The following is an 18,553-nucleotide window of genomic DNA, read 5'->3' as shown; positions in this document are numbered from 1 at the left end:
CATTTACACTTTAACACTAGGACCTGGGCTGGGTATTTGGAGGTGTGTAGGACAGGCTCCCTGCCTTCTGGAAGTTCACAGCTTGGAGAAATACAGTTTGGGGGAGCACACGTTTTGGAGAGACAGTTTGTATAACAATTTGTCTGTGTATTCCTCTCTCTCCTGTCTGACTGTAGGCAGGGACAACGCTGATTCGAGGATCCCGGAACCTAGCATGAGACCTGGTACAGGGAAGATGTCAGAAAAAGCTTATTGACTTCCTCAAGGGTAAGGACTGTATCTTTTTCATCTCGTTGCCCACTCCCTGCCTCCGCAGTCATGTGCACTCTAGGGACTTGGGAAATACAGTGTGGGATCCAGTATTACATTTTGTGTTACCCGGAATAACTGTTGTCATCGTTTATCCATTTATTCACTTGTTCACTCATTCAATGCATTTATCAGGTAAGTGCTCTTTGCCAAGACCTGTGTAGGTACTGCAGATATACTGGTGAGGAGAAAGGCTGGGTAGACCCAGTCTCTGCCCTCCTGGAGCTTTTGAAGTTCAAGGTCAAGCTGAGAAGAGGGAGTACACTCCTCACTAGAATGTTCAGCAAAGGGGTCCTTTAGGGAAAGACCAGAAACTGATATGAATGTAGCCCTGACCGTGTGTATTACACTGCACATGCATCCTGTTATTTAGGCTTTACAGCCCTGGAGGTAAGTGTTCACAACAACCTTAAAATGAGATGAAGAAACTGAGTCTTACAAAGGTGATAGCTAGTTAGAAGAAGAGCTGGGACTGGAATCCTGGTTGTTCTGATGCCAAAGCCCTTGCTTGTTCTAATTCACCTGGGCCTGGATGGGAGGGAGAATGGCAGAGTGAGGGGCAGAGGGAGAGAGGGAAGGAGAGAGAGGGAACCTGAATCTAGGTTTTTAACCACCTCCTCAGTCCTGTATTGGGATGGTGCTGTGGAGGTGGCTTGGGCAGGAGGCATAGCCTAAATCTGGGGCTTTTCCATCACTGCCATTGGGCAATCTCCAGAATTAAGGTTGTCATTTCTTGTGCACCTAGTGTTGAGAAAGAGGCTCAGACCTGAGATAAACTCAGGGGAATTTGAACCCAGGCAACTAGCCCAGTGTGGCCTCTGCCAGGCTACTCCCCTTGGGCCTTGAGGCATGTTTTCTACAGCAGTTTGGACACTCTTTATGGCCCACACTTCCCCTCTTGTCTGCCCAAACCTCAGTCTTATACAAGGTGCAGATGGGGAAGAAATGGCTTGGCCACTCTGAGAGCCCTCCATTAGGACATTTCAGCTAAGATATCAAATATCTTGGCACAAACTTGCTCATAATATTTACTCATTATCCTTTTGATAGCTGTAGGATCTGTAGTGATGTTCCTTCTTTATTCCTAATACTGGTAATTTTTGTCTTTATTCTTTTTCTCTTGACCAGTCTGACAGGAGGTTTATCAGTTTTTTTTTTCCCAATAACAATGTTTGGTTTCAATGATTTTCTCTATTTCCCTGTTTTCAATTTTATCTACTTCTGCTCTTACCTTTATTATTTCCTTCCTTTGTTTTGCTTTGAATATAATTTTTTTCCTATTCTTAAACTTAGATTATTGATTCCAAGCCTTTATTTTCTAAATATAACAAATGTTATAATAAAAAATAAATATAATATTTTCTAAATATAAGCATTTAATGCTATAAATTTCCCTCTACAAACTGCTCTAGCTGCATCCCATAAATTTTGATATCTCGTGTTTTCATTTTCATTCAGTTCAAAATATTTTAAATTTTCCTTTGTATTTTCTTCTTTGACCCATTGTTGATTCAGAAGCATATTGTTTCCAAATATTTGGGAATTTTTTAGATATCTTTCTGTTATTGATTTCTGGTTTGATTCCATTTTAATTAGAAAACATGCTTCATGTGATTTCAATTCTTTCAAATTTGTTGAGGTTTGTTTCACGGGTAGAATATGGTAATGTGATGTGTCTTCGCAGATCTTTTTTCCCCCAAATCTTTAATGTATACTTGAAAAGAGTGTTTATTCTGTTGATGTTGTGTGTATGGTGTTCTAGAAATGTCACATCAAGTTTGATGTTCTCATTTGAGTCTTCTGTATCCTTGTGATTTTCTGTCTACTTGTTCTATCAAACACTGAATGGAGAGAGGAAATTTGAAGTCTCCAACTATAATTGCAGATTTATCTACTTTTCTTTTCAATTCTATCAGATTTTGCTTCATGTATTTTGAAGATCTGATATTCGACTATGTGTAATTAGGATTATTATGTCTTCTGGATAAATTGGCTCCCTTATCATTGTATCATATTCCTCTCTCTTTCTGGAAATATTCCTTATTCTGAATCTACTTTGTCTAATATTAATATAGCCACCCTAAGTTTCTTTTGATTAGTGTTTGTGTGGTGTAACTTTTTCCATCCCCTTTTAACCTATCTATGTTTTTATATTTAAAGTGAGCTTCCTATAGATAGCATATAATTGAGTCTTTTGTTTGTTTTTGAAGATTTTATTTTTCCTTTTGCTCCCCAAAGACCCCCAGTACATAGTTGTATATTCTAGTTGTGGGTCCTTCTAGTTGTGGCGTGTGGGACGCCACCTCAGCATGGCTTGATGAGCGGTGCCATGTCCGTGCCCAGGATCTGAACCAGCAAAACCCTGGGCCACCAAAGTGGAGCACGCAAACTTAACCACTCTGCCATGGGGCCGGCCCCGAGTCTTTTGTCTTTATCTAGTTTGACAATCTCTGCCTTTTAATTGGGTGTTTAGATTTTTCACCATTAGTATAATTATTGATGTGGCTGGATTGAAATCTACCACCTTGCTGGTTGTTTTCTATTTTTGCCATCTGGTCTTGTGTCCTCTTTTCCTGCCTTATTTTGGATTAATTCAGTATTTTATTATGATTCCACTTTATTCTACTACTAGGTTATTGATTATACCTCTTTTAAAAATTTCTAGTGGTTGGTCTGGGGTTTACAGTATACATCTTAAACTTATCACTGTCTATCTTTGAATAATAATGTATCATTTCATGTACAGGGTAAGAACCTTATAACAGTATCCTTCCATTTTCTCACTCCTATCCTTTGTGCTATTTTTGTTATACATTCTACTTCTACAGATGTTATAAACTCTATGATATATTGTTACTATTTTTGCTTTGAACAGTCAATAATTCTTTAAAGTGATTAAAAATAAGAATAAAATCTTTATATTTGCCTTTCTTTTTTGTTGCTTTCCTTCATAATTTCCAGTACTCTTCATTTCTTTGTGTAAATCTGGATTTCCATCTGGTATATCTATTCCATCTAAAGGACTTCCTGTTACATTTCTTTCTGTATACATCTTGCTGGCAATGAATTCTCTCAGTCTATGTTTAAAAAAAGTCTTTATTTTACCTTCTTTCTTTCTTTCTTTTTTTTTTTTTTTTGCTGAGGAAGATTTGCCCTGAGCTAACATCTGTTGTCAATCTTCCTCTTTTTGTATATGAGCTGCCATCACAGCATGGCCACTGACAGATGAGTGCTGTAGGTCTGCACAGGAACTGAACCTGGGCCCCCAAAGCAGAGCACACTGAACTTAACCACAAGGCCACCACCTCTTTGTTATACCTTCATTTTTGAAAAATATTTTCATTGGAATAGATTTCTGAGGTGACAGCCTTTCTGTTCAGCTCTCTAAAGATGTCACTTCATCATCTTCTGGCTTGCATAAATTCTGATAAGAATCTGCAGTGATTGTTATCTTTGTTCTTTTGTATTTTTCTCTGGTTGCCTTTAACATTTACTTTTTATTTTTGGTTTTTGGCAGTTTGACTGTTTATCTAGGAGTGTATGTGTTTTGTATTTATCCTGCTTGGGGTTCTCTGGAATTCTTGGATCTGTGATTTGTTGTCTTTCATTAAATTGGGAAAATTCTCAGCCATTATCTCTAAATATTTTCTCTTCCTTCTCTCTTTTTTTCCTTCTGAGGCTCCAGTTGTGTAAGTATTTTGACCTTTTGATGTTGTCCCAGTTCTTGGATGCGCTGTTCTCCCCTTGCCATCCCCACTCTTTTTTCTCTTTGTGTTTGAGTTTGGTTAATTTCTATTGATCTAGATTCAAGTTTACTGATTCTTTCCTGGCTGTTTCCAGTTTGCTGGTGAGTACGTCAAAGGACTTCTTCATCCCTATGTTGTTTTTCACTTCTTTTGTACTTCATTTGACTCTTTTTTTAAAATAGTTTTCATCTCTCTGTTAAAATTCCCCATCTGTTTCTACAGGTTGTCTATTTTTTGCTAGATTCTTTTACTTATTAATCATAGTTATTTTAAAATCTCTGTCTTATAGTTGCAACCTCTCATAGCTCCAGTTATTTCTCTCTCTCTTTCTAATAGCTTTGAGCTATAACTCACATACCACACAATTCAGCATTTAAAGTGCACAATTCAGGGGATTTTAGCACGGTCACAGAGTTGTGCAACCATCACCACAGTCAATTGTAGAATATTTCATCACCTCAAAAACAAACAAACAAACAAAACAGAAAGAAACAAAAAAGTGAAAACCCTATAGTTGCCAGGGCAACTGGAGGGAAGGGAGAATAGATACAGAATTTCGGTTTGGGGGATGAAAAGGTTCTGGAACTAGATAGTGCAGTGTTGTGAATGTACTTAATACCACTGAATTGTACACTTTAGGATAGTTACAATGGTACATTTTATTTTATCTGTATTTTACCACATTACATAAAAAAAGAAAAAACCCTGTACCCTTTCATTCCCCAGTTCCCCATGCCTCACAACCCTAAGCAACCACTCCTCTACATATTTGTCTATTCTGGACATTTCATGTAAATGGAACCATATAATATGTGATCTTTTGTGTTTGACTTCTTTCACCTAGCATTTGTTTTCAAGGTTCATCCTTGCTACAGAATGAATGTTTGTGTCCCGCCGCCCCCCCCACCCCAATTCATATGCTGAAAACCTAATGCCCAAAGTGATGGTATTAGAAGGTGGGGCCTTTAGAAGGTGATTAAGTCATGAGGGTGGAGCCCTCATGATTGGGATTGGGGTCTTGATAAAAGAGACCCCAGAGAATCAGCTCACCCCTTGCACCATGTGAGGTGATAACAGAAGTCGGCAGCCCAGGAGGGGGCCTTTCCCAGAATCCAACCATGCTGGTGCCCAGATCTTATACTTCAGCCTCCAGAACTGTGAGAAATAAACTTTTGTTGTTTTCAGCCACCCAGTCTGCGGTATTTTGTTATAACAGCCCATATGGCCTAAGACAATCCTTTTGTACCACGTATCAGTATCTTTTTATGGTCAAATAATATTCCATTGTATGAGTACTGCATTTTGTTTATCCATTCATCAGTTGTTGGACAAATGGGTTATTTCTGCTTTTTGGCTTTCATGAATAATGCAGCTATCAGTATTCATGTACAAATTTTTGCATAAGCATATGTTTTTGTTTTTCTTGGTGTATACCTATGAGTGGAGTTGCTGAGTCAAATGGTAACTCTATGTTTAATTTTTTGAAGAATTGCCATACTGTTTTTCAAAGTGTCTGCACCATTTTATATTCCCGCTGGCAGTGTTTGAGGGTTCCAATTTCTCCATATCCTTGTCAGCACTTGTATTTATCTGACTTTTTGATTCTAGCCTATCCTGGTGGGTGTGAAGTGGTCTCTCATGGTTTTGGTTTGCATTTTCCTGATGACTAATAATGTTAAGCTTCTTTTTATGTGCTTATTGGCCATTTCTACATCTTAATTGGAGATATGCCTATTGAGATCCTTTGCTCATTTTTAAATTGAGTTGTCTTTTTATTATTGAGTTGCTGGAGTTCCTTACAGATATTATATATTATAGATACCAGTCACTTATCAAATATATGCTCTACAAATATTTTATCCATTCTCTGGGCTGTCTTTTCAGTTTCTTGATGGTGTCCTTTCAAGCACAAATTTTCAAATTTTGATGAAGTCCTTCCCAGTGCCCTTGCCCCATCCTCAGTTTTCCATAGTCCCTGTCCTCCTGGGTCACAGAAGGCATCTCCATGCTCTTCCCGTCCCTGAGTAGTAGCCTGCTGTCAGCTTGTTACTTGTGCTAGGGTCATGGTGGGCCTAGTGGGCTCTCTATTATGCAGGTTCGACTGGGTCTTGAGCAGGCCCTGTATGTCTTGATCTTGGAGATAGGGCTTTCCCAGTGTTCCTGAGCCTCTTCCCCATGGCAACTATCTGCTGCTGCCTTAGTCCTGTGGTTGGTCTAGGGTGGGGAAGAGTTTCACCCAGTGGAGTGACATCAAGCCCACCTCTGTTTGGTGTCACTGCAGGTCCCTAGGCTGGAGACAATTTCCTGTCTTGCCCCCAGGGGCAGGGTGTTGTCTATCCTTTCTACAACAACACTGGGTCTTAGACTGTGCCCTAGGGGTGACAAGAGGGTTTCCTACCCCTCCCCTAAGAAACCATGAATTTTGCTTTTGCTCCTGCCCGAGGCGCAATGGACTTTCGCCTGGGCCCTGGGAACAAAGTCATTTTCTGTCCCTCTCCTAGAGACTTAGGCTTTTGCTTTGTAGAAAGAAGGGTTGGAGCAAAGGATTAGGGTTCCTTGACTGTCTGAAGCAGTGCAGGGTGGCTCTCTGTAGTGCCCCATCCAGTCTTTCTTGGGAGTGTTGGTGCAGGACTATGAAGAAGAGCTCCTCAGTCAGTCTGAGCGGCCTTATATCTGAGGCTGTCAGTTATTCCCAGCTGACATGCTAGGCCACACTAGACCTTTAAGAATCCATTAAGATTTTCTCTGATTTCTTCTTATCCACTTGTATGGTAGCCGCCTTTCTTCTGTGCACTGCCAAGACTGAAAGCGTTCATGTGTCCTGTCATGGAGGACCTGTCACAGGGACCCCAAGCAGAACTCCAAGCGTGACCTCTTGAGCAGAAGCAGCACAGTGCTCCACTGCGACACCTTCCTGACTGTCTACAGGGCTGTCTGTCAGGGCCTGAGGGCTGTTGACGAAAATAATCCATAACCAATCTATAAATGAAAATTTGGGTGAGTTTATTCTGAGCTGAAATCTGAGGACCATGGCCCGGGGCCTTTCTTTTCAAAGGAAGAAAGGGCACCAAAGAAGTGGGGTGCACAGAGTGGTTATATACCCCCATACAGGACGTTTCACATGTGATTGAAATGTCCCTCCCACAATAGTCACAAGATTGCCCTGTCGGCACAGCACTTGATGGACACAGCAGGTAGTGGGTCTGCTCTCTCAGAGGGCGTAGCAGGAGGCAAGTCTATTGGCTCGAGCTGGGTGGTCACAGGTGAGCGCAGCAATCAGTTTCTAGCCTGAGGAAAGATGCTTAATCCTTAAAGAAATGCCAACGTTGGGATGGGGAGGGAAGTTGCACCTTTATCTCAAGGGCCTTTGCTCTTGCCATAGGGAATCTCTAAAGCAGATATACAATGCATGCTCACTGGCCTCGGTCAGGCCCTTTTGGAAAGACAAGGTCAGGCCGAATTAGGTTTACACAAAATGGCTTCCTCATATACTCCAATATATCCTATTACTTGCCATTTTTATTTGTCAGGGCCAAGCATCCCTCCGTGTGACCTTGAGCAAATTCCCTCAGCCTCCCCTGCTGTGCCACACAGCCGCATGGAAGGGGGTGGGAGGACCTCCAGATCTGAATGCCTGGGTTTGAGTCCCAGCCCTGCCCCACACACCAGTGTGACCCCAGGCGAGTTTCTCAGCCTCTCTGTGTCTCAGATACCTCATCCATCCAATGTGGGTAATGGTAAAACCAACCTCAAGGGGATGAAGTGAAGCTTGAATGAGGCTGTCGAAAGCTCTCACCACAGTGCCTGCCCTGTAGCATCCGCTGCTGTTATCATTCATGGTAGCAGTGGTAGTAATAGTAGCATACTGTATAATAGCAATCTTACTGTTACTATTACTGTTACTCTTGATGGTCTCCAAGGTTCCTTCCAGTGCTCACTATCTGGGATAATATTGAGTATTCATTTATTTTGGTGAGGGCATCTGGGTAGGCCAGGTAATAAAAATGACTTACTTGGGAAGAGGCAGGCAGGCCGTGTGGCCTTTGCTCAGTCCCTGGCCGACTCCCAGCTGTAGAGTGCGGGCTGAACCAACGCACGGGGGCTGTTTGAATCTGTGTCGTGGCGCCGGGTGGGAGGAAATAGGGGCAGCTTTGGAGTCAGCAGCCCACAGAGACGGTGATGCCTGTTTCTCTAAACGGCAAGTTACAGAATGTGGGTAATCGGAGCCCTCACTTCACCAAGCCTTTTAGTCATCAAAGTTCACGCGTATTCATGATCTCGTGTAGCCATGACCAGAGCGGTTTGGGGTGTATGTGTGGGGGATTGTTGGTTCCAGTTTGACAGCAGAGTGGGATCCAAAGAGAGGAGGGGTTTTGGCCAAGGTCACCCAGTGAGATCGGAGTAGAGCTGCGCTGGAACCCAGGGTCCAGACTCCCTGTTCAGTGCTCTTCCACGAGCTCTGGGCAGTGAGGTCCCTGCTCCCTTGGATTTCTGCAGCAGCTTGTGCCTCCCGCTGTAGGTCTGTGGGTAGGATCTGGTGAAGCAGAGAGCCCCGGGGCGAGGAAGCCACGAGGGTTGGTGGTTATGTCAGGGACTATTTGCTGCTCCCCCCCCCCCCCAAATCAGGGATGGTAACTGTTGTTCCAATTTGTTTTTTTTTCCCCTTTGTTGTGTTAAAGAGATGCAATCACCAAGACCCTGAACCACACCAAGCCTCACAACCAGAGCTACGCCTATGACCTTTGCCTTGTTTTAATGCTAAGATCTCTCCAGGAGGAGCTTGGGCCTTATTACCATACCCTGCGGTGTACATGGAAGCATGTTTTCCACCTGAGCCTGTGCAAGCAAATACCCACCTCTCTCTTTGGAATATTCATTCCCCATCAGAAATAAAAGCTCCCTGCTTCCCTTTGTTTGGGGACGCCATGACTCTGGAAATGATTCTGCATGGTCTCCCATTTGCTGCAAATATACTTTACTCTGTGAGACAACTACCTCTAGCTGAGAGTCTGATTTAACTCACCAGAAGGCGAATCCGCTTTGGTTTCAGTAGCAGTTGGAGCCGCTCTCCCGCCCCACCCCGACCCCCACCCCGCACCAGGTGGGGAGGGGGTGTCCTCCGTTGCTGCCTCCCACAGCCCCAGGCCCTCAGGAGAGTTTTGCTGAATGAAGAAATGAAAACATTTCTCTTCCATTTTTGTTCAGGCTTGTTGAATCCTAAACCTTCAGTCTGGTGATGAGTTCGTCCTGTGGTCTGGGCCTAGCACAGAGCCAGGCACTTTAGAAACCACTAGTAAATATTTATTAAAGGGATCATCCCACCACACTCAGTTCTTGCACAGATTAAAGAAAACAAAGACCAGGGGAGGGAGAAGGGGGAGGTGGTGTTTCGTGGGTACAGAGGTTCAGTTTTGCAAGATGAAATGAGTTCTGGAGATGGATGGTGGCAATGGTTGCACAACGGTGTGAATGCGCTTTATGCCACTGAAGTGTACACTTAAAAACGGCTAAGATGGTAAATTTTGTTACTTATATTTTGCCATGATTTTAAAAATTTTAAAGGAAATTTGACAAAATAAATACATTCTCTAATCTGAAGAAACAAAACAAAGTGAAGTATGCATCTTTTCTGTCCACTTCACAAATGGAAAGGGAACGGGGACTGACTGTGCACCACAGTGAATCCTGCCAGACACACAGACACACACCTGTCCCACCCGGGTGCGCCCACCGGTCCTGAGGACCCACTCCAGCCCTGGCCTGGAGCCCTGGGGAATCTGCTTCTTCCTCCTGAAGCCAGGGAGGCGTGAGGGAAGCCCTTGAAACTCTCTCCCCCAGGTAGTCTCCCCTGTGTTATGTCCTCTGGCTTTTACAAGGCATGGGAGTTGTGTCAAGTCATTGTGGCCACAGAGCCAAGCCAGTTATACAACCGTGGGATGGTACATAACAGGAGCAGAAATAGCCACCCACGACTCCAAGCTCGCGGTGTGCGGGGACCTGCCAGCTGCTCTGTGTGCGTTGTGCCCTCTAATCCTCACAACAGGCCGTGAGGTCAGTCCTGTGGTCATCTCTGTTGACAAATGAGGAAACTAAGGTTCAGATGGGGTAAGTAGCTGGCTCATTCATTCCAAGAGGGCCATATGCATAAGAAGTGGGTTCGTGGCTTGAATCTTGTGCTCTGAATGCCGTGCTTTGCTGGACTCTGTTGCCGGCATCCCGTAGATGGGGAAATTGACTTCCTTGGAGTGTCTGTTGACTCCCCTACAGTCACTCAGCCAGGCGATGACAGAATTGTAGTTGGGATCCAGGTTTCCCAATTCCCAGGATAGTGCCTTTTCTACCATACGAGGCCTCGTCAGAGAAAAAGGTCTGGATTTCGTCAACCAGAGCCCCATCTGCCTCTTAGTTGTGCACCCCTGAAGGCAGTGTCGTGCGGTGTTACTGACAGAACAGTTCTTGCCTTGCTGACCCCCACCTTGAAAGATTTCTCTTTCCCTGTTTCTGACCCTGGCTGCTTCATTTTCCAAGGAGAGATGATGGTTTAAGGGGACGCCTTCAGGCATGGTGGCCCCAAACAGGATCAGAAAACCTTTGTAGCCCAGGGCTGTTGAGGGTGTTGCAGAGAAGGCCTCCGGCCTGCAGAGTAGACTGGTGGCAAGGTGGGGCTACCGCATGCCAAAGAGGGAGCCCCTGGAGACACGTGTGCCCTCTCTGGGCCTCAACATCCTCTTTGTTCAGTGGGATTGTGGGCAGATAGTTGGGGTAGGTGGTTTCTTTTTGTTTGTTTTTTTTTAATGAGTTGGATTTTATTACTCTCCCTATTTTATTTATTTATTTTTTAAAATTGAGACATAATTGACACATAACCTTGTATTAGTTTCAGGTGTACGACATGATGATTTGATATTTTGATATATGTATATATTGTGAAATGATCACCTGTACAATAAGTTTAGGGGACATCCAACACCACACATAGATAGAATTTTTTTTCTTGTGATAACAATTTTTAAGATCTATTCTCTTGCTATTTTTCAAATATACAATACATTTTTATTGTTGTTAACCATAGTCCCCATACTGTACATTACATCCCCAGGACTTATTCCTCTTACAACTGGAAGTTCGTAACTTTTGACCACCTGTACCCCTTCCTCCCCCCCCCCCCCCCCCGCCTCTACCTCTGGCAACCACCAGTCTGTTCTCTATATCTATGAGTTCAGATTGTGTTGGGTTTTCTTGAGGCTACATATGTAAGTGATGTTATGCAGTATTTGTCTTTCCTTGTCTGACTTATTTCACTTAGCTTGATGCCCTCAAGGTCCATCCATGTTGTCGCAAATGGCAGAATTTCCCCTTTTTTGTGGCTGAATGGTATTCCATTATATATTGTGGGGGCCTGGAATTGGCCACCCCAAGATATGTCTCTTTGGCATGAAGATTGTTTGGGGCTGGTTACTTTTAATAAACTGCAGACAGGAAAGCAACTGAACAGTAGAATTTACTTACCCTTTGTAAGAGACATTTACATTTGTAAGGGAAATCTCCATCTGTAAAGGTGTCTCCCTCTCTGTACCAGGAAGAAGGGGCATGACCTTATCTCTAGAAACTCTTATCAGTGCAGAAGGCAAAGACTTAAATCTGCATAATAATCTTATTCCTGTTTACTGTGCTTGTCTGGTAACCTCCTGTAACTGACTCCCCCCCACCCCCAACATCCTCCTTTGTCCTTAGCTGAATATGATATTTAAGGTGGGGGCTTCAGCCATTTTGGCGAGTTCCTCAGGTTACCTGAGCCTCTCCCATGTGTACATGTTATAAAGCTTTGTTTAATTTTCTCCTGTTATTCTGTCTCATGTGAGTTTAATTTGTTCTCCAGCCAGAAGAACCCACAGTGGATAGAGGAAATGTCTTCCTCCCCTACACTATGTATATGTATGCACACCACATTCTCTTTATCCATTCATCCACTGATGGACACTTAGTTTGTTTCCATGTCTTTGCTCTTGTCAATGATGCTGCAGTGAACGTGGGCGTGCATATGTCTTTTCACATTAGTGATTCTGTTTCCTTGAGATATATTCCCAGAAGTGGAATTGCTGGATCATACGGAAGTTCTGTTGGAATAAGTGGTTTCTAAGCCCATCTCCCTGTTTTAGGTCGGGTTCCCTAGAAGGAGATCCTGAGTTGAGGAGCCCCTATGAGACTGGTGTCTTGAGGAAATGCCCTCAGGAGAAACTGGAGAGGGAGTTGGAGCAGCCAGGCAAGGAAGGGGAAGAGTGTAAGCAGGATGTAATTCTAGACCAGGAACAGACTCAGCTGGACCCCCCCAGGGAGCTCTGGAGTGGAAATTATGCCCCATGTTTGTTCCAGCTTAGAGCAAGGCAGCTAACCTGTGTGTCTTGGCTAAGGGTCACCTGGGATGGGGCAGGGCGGGGAGATGTGAACACCCAGGTATTTACCTTACTCTGCACACAGAGAAAACTGTCTTCTATAGTCCCAGGCAAGCCCAGGAGAGCTGCAGGGGCGGGTGGTTAGAAGGAAAAGTCCACAGAGGCACAGAATGGGGTCCAGAGCAATGATCAGAGGGAATCTGGGGGAGCACTGACAGTGTCTCCTGTACCACCCTCAGGATTCATCCTGTTATTTCAAGCGTCTAGGTCTTTCCCAGCAGCACTGGATCAATGGGAGAAGGGGTAAGGGCCACCTATAGACTGGGAGCCTGGGGTTCAAGTGGGAGCTTTGCATGAGAATGGAGGCTACAGGGTCAGGGGAGCCTCAAAGAACCACATGTCGCAATTTGGCAGGGCTGAGGGGTCTTGATCTCCTCTACCTTCTGCTTTACACATGCACACGGCCATACACACCCAGATGCATGGGGCACAGGAACACCGTGTGTCAATATGCGTGGAAGCACACACTGGCACATGCAGACATGCACATGCTGACTCATGCACAGGTGTGACGTGCTTTTTTTTGAGGAAGATTAGCCCTGAGCTAACTACAGCCAATCCTCCTCTTTTTGCTGAGGAAGACTGGCCCTGAGCTAACATCCATGCCCGTCGTCCTCTACTTTATACGTGGGATGCCTACCACAGCATGGCTTTTGCCAAGTGGTGCCATGTCTGCACCCGGGATCCAAACAGTGAACCCTGGGCCACCAAGAAGCGGAACATGTGCACTTAACCACTGCGCCACTGGGCCGGCCCCTGTGTACGTGCTTTTACACAAGGCCATGTACACACAAGGGTACTCTTGCAGAAACATAGCCATAGAAGTGCACATGCATATTGCTGAGCTCGCACCAGAAGCATGGCCAACCAAGGTCCTTTTTGTTCCTGGCTATTGGGAGGGAAAGGTCGGGGGATGGGCAGGGTCCAGGGCCAGGCCAGTTGCAGCTGGCCCCTGAGGACTGACCTTTGGCTGGAATGGTCTAGATCACGTCAGTCCCATGTCTTTCTGGGGTTGCTTGTGGAGAACTGATTACAGGTGTCTGGAAGCTCAGCTACCACCTCCCCACCCCATCTCTGTCCCCTTGAAGCTCTACTCCCACCTTTGACCCAGGCCTTAGTCCATCAGCAGGCCAGAGGCCCCCTGTCCCCATTGTACAGATGGACATCTGCAACCCAGGAAAGGAATGGATCGGGGCCCCAGCCCTGGCCTGCTTCCTCCCCACATAGCGGGAGCCAGCGGGAGCCAGCAGGAGCATTGCCACTGGGAAGCAAGGCACATCGGTACAGCATCAGACTGACTGCGGCTCTGAGGGGCACCCAGTCTGGTGGGGGTCAAAGGCATTTAAAAAGTGTGATTAGTGCCCGGCTGGAAGGAAGCAGGTAGACTGGACTGTGGAAGCCCAGAGAAAGCACCTAACAGCCTGGAGGGGGTGGGACCGGGCAAGGCTTTCCAGGGGGGGTAACATCTGAAAAGACCAAGAGGAATTGGATTTGGGTGGAAGGGAGTAGAATAAAAGGCATTTTAGGCAGAGAGAACAGCTTGTGCAAGATGCTGGCGCTCATGGAAGCAAGGTGCCCTAGGGAACTGGCAGAAGTTCCACAAGGCTGCAGGAGGGTAGGGAGCAGCCGGGAAGGAAGGCAGAAGCCACAGCAGGAAGGGAGGAAGGGCTGTAAGCCAGCCAAGGGCCTAGAGGCACTCAGAGGGCACAGAGAGGCCGCTGACAAGTTTTAAGCAGGGTTATGATTTTATCCGACCTGCGCTGGGAAGACCTTACTGGTTCCAAAGTGCAGGGTGGATCTGGGACGGCTTAAGACAGATTTGAGATGGAACGCAGAACTGCTTGTTACATGGGGGCTGGCAGGCTTTTCAGGCCAAGAGGCAAGTCGAGGATGTCAGGTAGGTACTTCTACAGCAAGAGAGGAAACTAATTTCCACAAAATGTTAATTGACAAAACAGAGTAAATAATTGAGTACAATTTTTTGTAATATGGGTTTACTAATGAAAATAATGGAATTTTTAGGAGGATGAAATTACTTAACTGGGGCTCGAAGTTAGTGTTCCCTGCCATCAAATTGATTGCAAATGTCCATCTGTAAAAATCATTCTTAGCCCCCAGGTCATTCAACTCAGGCTGTAGTTTGCTGACCCCTTGTCTAGGCTAATGGGGCACAGGTGGAATCCAGTGAGACAAAGGAGGCGCTCCCCTCCCCACCTCCTGACCACCTGCAAGCCACAGCGCCCAGACCTCCGCCATTCCTGCCGCTCCTTTGAGAGGGGTCTTTGCTTCCAGGGGGCTCCAGTTAAAATGGACCCTTGTTATTAGGAGGGACCAAGATCCTTTAGCCAATAGGAAGACAACAGAAATATGAACATCTGTGATCGTAACATCTCAGGGCAAGAGGGACCTCAGAGGTCCCTGCCCACCCCTCTCCCAGGGCAGGACTAACATACATGTGTTTTTTGGAATTGCTCTATATCCCAGATAAGGAAAGTGACTTGCTTGAGGTCACACTGCAAACTGCTGACAGAGCTAGGATCTGAACCTAAGTCTCAGCATTCCCAGCTGGGGTTCCTTTCCTATGCCACCATGTCCTCCCCGTGGACCCTGCCTAACTTGGAGGAGAGGAGCACAGGGGAGTAGTGTCAGGACTCATCTCTCCAGGACATCGTGCTCTTCAGGCTCCTGCCAGCGGCAGGTCACGTCTCCTCATTTACATATATTTGCAAATATAGCTTCCAGGTGAGGAATCTCTGGAGGAATCTGAGGCTCCAGAGAAGGAATAACTTACTTGGGAGAATGAATAACTTAATTGGCATCCGTGGTAGGTTAAAAATATACCCCTCCCCCGGCAACAAAGATATCCAAATTACAGTCCTTAGAACCTGTGAATGTTACCTGATACAGGAAAAAGCAGTCTTTGCAGTGTGATTAAATTAAGGCTCCTGAGATGAGATTATCCTGGGTTACCTGGGTGGCCTCTAACTGTACTCGTATGTATCCTTATAAAAGAGGAGCAGGGAGAGATTTTACTAGATACAGGAAGCAGAAGGAGATGTGACAATGGAAACAGAGAGGGTTTTTTTTCTTTTTTTTTTTTTTAAAGATTTTAATTTTTTTCCTTTTTCTCCCAAAGCCCCTTGGTACATAGTTGTGTATTTTTTTAGTTGTGGGTCCCTCTAATTGTGGCATGTGAGATGCCACCTCAGCATGGCCTGAGGAGCGGTGCCATGTCTGCGCCCAGGATTCGAACTGGCAAAACCCTGGGCCGCTGAAGTGGAGCTCATGAACCTAACCACTTTGCCACGGGCCAGCCCAAGAGAGTTTTGAAGATACTCCCCTATTGGCTTTGAAGATGGAGGAAGGGCCCCTGAGCCCATAGCTCTACAAGCTGGAAATGGTAAGGAACAGATTCTCTCCTGGAGCCTCTGAGGGAGCAGGGCCCTGCCGACCCCTTGTAAAACTGCCACCAGTGCAATTGACCTCCGGCTCCTGGCCCCCAGAATGGGGAGAGAATACATTTCTGTTGTTTCAAGTGGCCAAGTGTGTGGCAATTTGTTACAGCAGCCTCAGAAAACTAATACAGCATCCCATAGCAATTTTTCGCAATTTAAATAAACTTTTAATTTTAGACTAGTTTTAGATTTACAGGAAAGTTGCAAAGACAGTACAGAGTTCTTATATACCGCTCACCCAGTTTCCTCTACTGTTTACATCTTGTGTTACTGTGGTACATTTGTCACAGCTAAGGACCAAGATTGGCACATAACTAAACTCCACAACTTTATTCCAATGTCTCCAGTTTTTCCTAATGATATTTATCTGTTCTAGGATCTCACTCAGGACAGCACCTCACCTTTAGTTGTCATGTCTTAACTTCCTCTGTTCTGTGACGGTTTCTCAGGCTTTCCTCACTTTGTGATGAGCTTTAGTTTGGAGGAGTACGGCTCAGGTGTTTTGGAGAAGGTCACTGCCTTTGGATTTGTCTGACGTTCTTTTGGTTAGAGTGGTGTTCTGGGGTTTGTGGAGGAAGACCACAGAAGTTAAGTGCCATTCTCAGCTCACATATCAACAGTACATACTATCAACGTGACTTTTCACTAATGATGTTGACCTTGATCACTTGGCTGAGGTAGTGTTTACCAGGGTTTTCCACTGTAAAATTACTCCCTAGGGGCTGGCCTGGTGGTGCAGTGGTTAAGTTAACCAGTTCGGACCCCAGGCATGGACCTGTGCACCGCTTATCAAGCCATGCTGTGGCAGGCATCCCACGTATAAAAAATAGAGGAAGATGGGCATGGATGTTCACTCAGGGCTAATCTTTCTAAAAAAAAAAATTCTCCCTATCCCTCCTCTGTCCCCAGATCTTTCCATACTCCACTCTTGGAAGCAAGCCGCTGAGTATATCCCAAGTGGGATGGCGTTATGCTCCATTTGCCTGAGGGGACAGTATGTACATAAATCATTTGGGATTCTTCTGTAAGGGAGATTTGTCTCTTCTCTCCATTTATTTATTATTCAGTTATTTGTTTATATCAGTGTGTGCTTGTGGACATTTATTTTATCCTTTGGATTATAATCCAAATACTACGTTATTTGCTTAGTTGCTCAAGTTGTCCCAGCATGGCCATTGGGAGCTTTTTCAGTTTGTCGCCTGTGTTCCTTTGCGACGCCCCCATCATTTTGTCTTTTGAGCGCTTCCTTACTTTCTGGCACTAAAGGATGCTTCAGGCTTGTCTTGTCTTTTCCCTGCCCCAGCCCTAGAATCAGTCATTTCTCCAAGTATCTCAGGAGTCCTTTCAGTAGAGAATGGTCTTAGAAACCAAGATCTGGGCTGTATGCTTGCTACATGCTACTGGGGTGCCATTGCTTCTAGGCTCTCTGAGAAGACAGAGCTAGGAAATGCAAGTATGTAAATGAATCCACGCGTACGTACATGTTTATAATTATGTCTTTATCCATCCATCTGTATCTGTGTTAAACTGAACATGAATTCATACTGATGTCTCCCCGTCTAGTCTGTTACCACAGGGATCATTCTAGCCTTCCCTCCTGGCTTATCTGTAACCTGCCTCTCCAACAGTGAGAAAGCCGGCCCCCACCACCCGATTATTTCTTCGTGCAGTCTCAGCTGACGCGGACAGCAGTCTCCAGTTAGGTCAGTCCTCTTCCCCCACTCCCTTCAGTGAGGTTTTCTCTTACATTTGTAATACAGCCTGCATCCCATCCTGGGATTTCTCAACTTCTCGGTTGATTTCTTAAATGTGATTTCTATACCTTAAGATTCACTCTTGGTGGGTTTTGACAAATGCACAGTGTCGTGTATGCACCGCTATGGTACCGTATAGATTGTTTCCACCGCCCTAAAGAATTCCCTGGGCTCTCCCTCCCTAAATCCCTGACAACTTCCTATCTGATCTGTTTCCCATTCCTATATTTTATCCTTTTCTATGAATGGAATCATATAGGATATGGCTTTTTTGCTCTGGCTTCTTTCCCTTAGCAAAATTCGTCCATATGTTGTGTGTGAATTAATAGCTCGTTTCTCTTTATTTCTGAACAGTATTCCATTGTATGGGTGTACTACAGTTTGTTTATCCATTCACATACTGAAGGTAATTTAAGATTTCATTTATTTAAGATTTTATTTTTCCTTTTTCTCCCCAAAGCCCCCCAGTACACAGCTGTGTATTTTTAGTTGTGGGTCCCTCTAGTTATGGCGTGTGGGATGCCACCTCAGCATGGCCTGATGAGCTGTGCCATGCCCACACCCAGGATCCAAACCAGCGAAACCCTGGGCTACCGAAGTGGAGCGCATGAACTTAACCACTGGGCCACAGGGCCAGTCCCCTAAAGGTAATTTATATTATATTTTACAAATGGATAGGTCCATGATGGATTAAGAAAATACCCCCCATAAGAATCTGGTCCTTTACAACAGACATTTTGAGAAGCATTGATCTAAGTCATGTCCAAATGCAGGCTTCTGACAATTTTTAGGGCTTTTTTTAGGGAGGGGCCTCTTTTGACCCTTAGACATTGATA

The 18,553-nt window shown here is 45.0% G+C and overlaps 1 long non-coding RNA gene across 1 annotated transcript; it reads left to right on the top strand.

The window, feature by feature from the left end:
• Positions 1-194: 194 nt before the first annotated feature.
• Positions 195-8,920, top strand: LOC124252410 (uncharacterized). Its single transcript, XR_006891954.1, has 3 exons — positions 195-267; positions 6,831-7,052; positions 8,735-8,920. It is a non-coding gene; the product is annotated as an uncharacterized LOC124252410 (long non-coding RNA).
• The last annotated feature ends 9,633 nt before the right edge of the window (positions 8,921-18,553 follow it).

This window comes from Equus quagga, chromosome 14 (genome assembly GCF_021613505.1).
Source record: "Equus quagga isolate Etosha38 chromosome 14, UCLA_HA_Equagga_1.0, whole genome shotgun sequence".
Lineage (NCBI taxonomy): Eukaryota > Metazoa > Chordata > Mammalia > Perissodactyla > Equidae > Equus > Equus quagga.
The sequence above is the reverse complement of the archived record's forward strand: the minus strand, read 5'-3'. Positions and strand labels throughout refer to the sequence as shown.